Here is a 5101-nt window from a genome sequence, read left to right as displayed (position 1 = left end):
TCCAGGCTGAACAAGACCAACTCCCTCAGCCTGTCCTCAGAGCAGAGGGGCTCCAGCCCTCAGATCATTTTAGTAGCCCTCCTCTGGCCCCACTCCAACAGGTCCATGTCCTTCTTGTGCTGAGGGCTCCAGAGCTGGACACAGGGCTCCAGGTGAGGTCTCACCAGAGCAGAGCAGAGGGGCAGAATCACCTCCCTCACCCTGCTGGCCACGCTTCTCCTGATGCAGCCCAGAGTAACTTAACTGGCCGTCAAGGGGTTGCCATTCCCACGTGCATTGGCTTTGCAGAATGAACTGCTAATGGGTTTCGCATCCCCAGTGTGAGACACCATCCCTGCTCCTCCCAGCCCCGGGGCACATCTCCCAGCTCCACAGCATCCTTCTGGCCTGGGGACTGGGAACCCCAACCCTGGGTGGACCACCTAGCCCCACCCTGCTATTTGGGGGTGGTGGGTAGAAAACAGCTCCTTTACATGGTGAGAATTAAAAAAAAAAACAAAACAAAACAAAAAAAAAACAACACACACCACCACGATGGATTTGTTTCACTGCAGCATCCTGGGATACTTGCAGTCATCCCCTTGCAGCTCATGGGCTGTGCACCAGGGAGCATCCAACACGAGTGCAGGTGATCAAAACGGGGGGCACAGGCTGCTACTCACAGCTCTCAGGGATGCAATAAATAACACCACGGAGTCCAGAGCTCAGAGCTGGGAAGGCTGCAAGCCCTGTCCACCCTTCCCAGCCCAGCTGAGAGAAAATCAGAAATCACCCTCATCATGAATATCCTTGAGGCCAGGTACAGCAGCATTCAGGGACTATCGCTCTCCACTGCGATCCCAAAACGAGCTCCATGCTCTCACCATGGCACAGCTGGTACCCAGGCGAGGTGGGTGATGCCGTGAGCATCACTGGGCGCTTCCCTTCAGCCGCTGCCTGTGCACACCCGAAGCAACACCAAAGAGGCACAGATAGACCTTTAAAGTCAGTGCAATGCAGGAATATGCAGCCAGCTCATGCCCACTTCTTCGCTCACTGGGAACCATTTAAAATGGCAAAGAGGAAAGGCAGAGTGTGGGGCTGGAGCCAGCACCAGCAAATGCTGCTGGGATGAAGGGGCAGAGGATGTGCCACCACCCGCCACGGTTTTCACCCTTGCCAGGGGACCTTCTTCTGGCTGTACGAGTGCTGCTCCGCTCCTGAGACACCAGGAAAGCACAAACAGCCCTGCCCTTGGAAAGCAGATCGCTGCTTTTCTCAAGCAACAAACTCAGGCATCACCACAGGAGCCAAGGAGTTGATCTTTCAAGGGTAAAGCTGATTCCCCTTGCCTTTTAACTAAAATCTGCCTCCCCTCTCCATCTGTAAGCCAAATCAGGGATAAGCAGGTCAGTGGGTCATTCTTTTAGATACCATGATGATATATATACACACTTTTTTTTTTTTTAAATTAAAGGGAAACTCATTCACTTAAACACTTCAATCAGCTTAATTATCCCTTTCCAGGAGTTGGTTTTTGTTTTGGTTTTTTTTTTTGTTTTTTGGTTTTTTTTTTAAATAACAGAAGCAATCAATCATTCCACGGAGAGCAAACACCCATTTCCCCCGGAAGCCCCCACCTCCATCCTTGGCTGCAGCCATCCGGGCTCCTCCCGGCACACCAGGGCGTGGAAGTGGGAGAGCATGCCGGGCCGGCACGGCACACCACGCTGCCAACACACAGGCGGATAAGAGGGGTAAATCAGCTGCTCGAGGATAAGCTGGTCACATACTGCAGATAAGCAAGTGGTCTGCCAGCCTACAGCCCATACCGGCACAAGTCACTGGCATGACTGTCAGCGGGTATTTAACTCAGAAGTTGCCGATACTGGAGACCCTGAAGCCTCTTTTTGCTAAAGCTCTCCTGACAAACTTCTCTCTTGGCTATTTTGAAGCCTGCAATAGAGAAGGCTGAAAAGATAAAGTGGCTTTTGGTTTTGAGGCTGGCACTCTGGAGAAGATGCAGCACCACTTTGTACCTGTTGTGACTTTTTGTGGGGCCAAACACAGAAGAATCTGAGATGCTGTCGCACATGGCAAACCTTGGGAGATAAAGCAACCAGAGACCATCCAGCATCTCCAGCAGAGCACCAACACAGACAGACTGGAGCGCAAACAGGCGGCCCCCAACACGCACATGGCCACAACTTGCTGATCTGAACCCCAGGCACATAAATTCCCAGGCAGCACCTCTCTTCAATTTCCCCACAGGCATTTAGTTTCCCTTTTGCCTTCCAAGACTAAAACTTCTTCCGATTGCTGCTCAAGCTGACCAACAGCTTCTTATTCCTTTACATCCAGAAATACTGAACGGCCTCTGGGAATTCTGCAAAGATGGAGAGGGACCTTTTCTCCATCCTGAAGCCACCAAGCCATGCCCAGGTAGCTGTAGCACGGCCACTAAACTTCAAAACCTGTCAAAAGATGGAAAGCTTACGGCTATGCTGCAAGACCCAGGGCTTCTAAAATCTGCATTGCCCGAAACCCCAGAGGTAGAGATCTCCATGCAGCTGCCTGTTGAGCATCCTGAACCTCAGCTGTGGTCCAGATACAGGTTAGCAGGAGACAGCGACAAGGGTCTTGGCCATGGGGTGCCCCAGCCCGCCTTCCTCCCAGCTCCGTTCGGAGGCAGCCAGCTGCTCCCTGCGTTAGCGCATTTTGCATAATCAAAATTGGAGTTAGCCTCCGTAACCACAACTTGAAGGGTATATTTAACTCAACTAGAAGACAAAGGAGATCGGGTCCACCGCAGATTAAATTAGCTGAGCCTGCTTATGCCAGGAGCTCCCGTCTGCTGTTGACCACGCCTCACGCGGATTTATTCCTCCTGGCTCCACAATTTGGCTCATCTGCAGCAGCTATGTCCTTGCACAAGTGCAACATCGTGATCCCACCACCAGTGCCCCATAACCCACCGCTTGCAGAGCCCGCGGAGCTGGGGCGGCAGCGGTCAAGCAGCAGCCAGGAGGGCTGCGATGGGGAAAGTGGGTTCCTTTCCAAAAAAAGGGTGCACAGTTCACCCAGTGTTTTCTTTCCCTCCTTCCCTTGAGAGCACTCTCCCCACCGTATGGCCACGACAGAGAAGCCAGACATTCAGGGAAGAAGCTATTAGGCCGTGCACCACTTGTCTGTAGTTACTTTACAAATAAAGGTAACCATAACGAATGTTTGCACCCTAAAAGAAATTCCAGTGCCCTTCCCCCTCCTGCCCCTCCCAAAGCAGAGCACAAATCCAGCTGCTCTACAATCTTATCTTGACGCAGAAGCAGTCTGGGACAGAGATATAAGGGTTCCCCGAAGGCACGGCTTATTAAAGGCATCTTTATTTAGTCAGTTCTCTTCAAAAACGCCACACCGAAGCCCCATTCCCAGACCGGTTTTCATCACGGCAGCAGCAAACACCACCCAAGCAGGGTCCCCCAGCCCAGCAATGCAACATTCCCCCCTAGGATGATGTGGGGGTTTTCCCAGGCGAAAAAGCAACCCAGGCCCAGGGGGATAAGCCCAGGCCAAGGCATTTTGGGCGACCCACAGCTGAGGGTCACCAGGAGCTCCCGAATGTGCCCTGGTCTTACCCGAGGGGTGTTACAGGGACGGGGACCGGCACATTAATGAAGTCCACAGGATGTTCCCTATTTATCCAGCAGCTCTGCCTCTGACCCCACGCCAGGCACGCTACCGCGGAGGTTTGCACACTAGCAGCCAAATATATCTAATCCCAGATTTCAAGAACCGGAGCTACAAAAATCACTGCACAAAGAGGCAGCGGCTCGCACGCATCCCGGGGAACCTCCCCACAACCAACGCCTCTATATATCCAACACGCGATCTTTACACATTCAGCTATTTTCATCCCACACAGCTATTAATGGATGCAAAAGGCAGTTGGGTAAGGCGTTCGACAAAAATCTCATTTAGAGATCAAGACAAGCTTAATTGGTTTCTAGCCAGACCTGCAGAAAGATGGGTTACTCCACAAATACAGTTGCTAATCTGCCCATTATACTCCCTAAGCTCCCACCAACAAAGCAAAAGAAAATAAAGAAAAGATGCACAAAGGAATGCAGCGTTTTGAGCGTGTTACTTCCAGCGTGTAACACGTCAGAAGAGACGAATTCTACAAGAACAAGGGCTTTGCTTTTCTTTGAAGGGAAAGGATAGCCAAGTGGTAAGCAAAACAACAACAAAAAGACCTAACGTAGATCAAATCTGCATTTTCCACAGGCAATCCCCATCCATTTTGGGTTCTTGAAGAGCATTTCCAGCAGCTATTGTTTCTGCAGGCAGGCAGAAGCAGGGAAAAAGCTTACGCGGCCGAGGAGACACCACGTCACAAGTGACGGAGCAGAAAGGATGGAGAACCTTGTGATTAAAAAGCACAAGACTGAAACCCTGGAGTGCTGAATGCACTTCCTAACTCAGCTGTGTAAAAAAAAAAAAAAAAAAAAATTCACAAGTTTCCTGTGTGATCACATCCTAGATGATTTATTCAAAACCTGGTGTTGAAAAGCAAGGGAGGGGGAGGAAGCAGGAGGAGGAAGGGGAAGACTCGGTCCCATGGGCTTTTAGTAGGCTTGGGGTTAGACCAGCACCGGCAAGCGGTTAACGTCCATCCACGCCGGGCGCTGCGTGACCTGGAGCTGGCCCTGGGAAAGCACCGAGCATCCCACGAGCGCAGGTAAGGGACCACCTTGCTCCCCTGCCCAGCCGTGCAGCACGGGCTCGCCAACGCCACATCCCCACAGCAGCGTCCCACAGGCTTTCATAACGCGGAACTCCGAACAGAAATAAGACCACGTGCAAAATGGAAAGGTTAGTGACAAATTCCCCTCTTGGAGCTAGGCAAGAATTTAGAAACAAGAATATAAAGCTGTCCTCCAAACGCAGCGTATTATAAATTAGACGGCAAGGCAATTACAGCACCGCAGAGCCAGCAGCGGCACAGGTAGAGAGGCGACGAAAGGGCTGTTTGATTGCAACCTTCTCCCCTTGTGCATCAGCCCAGGACTCCCAGCTCAAGCGTAGGAGGTCTGTTTATTTTCCCAAACTCGAGACAATTCTG

This window comes from Egretta garzetta, unplaced genomic scaffold, assembly GCF_000687185.1.
Source record: "Egretta garzetta isolate BGI_Z169 unplaced genomic scaffold, ASM68718v1 scaffold311, whole genome shotgun sequence".
Lineage (NCBI taxonomy): Eukaryota > Metazoa > Chordata > Aves > Pelecaniformes > Ardeidae > Egretta > Egretta garzetta.
This window is presented reverse-complemented; position numbering follows the sequence as displayed.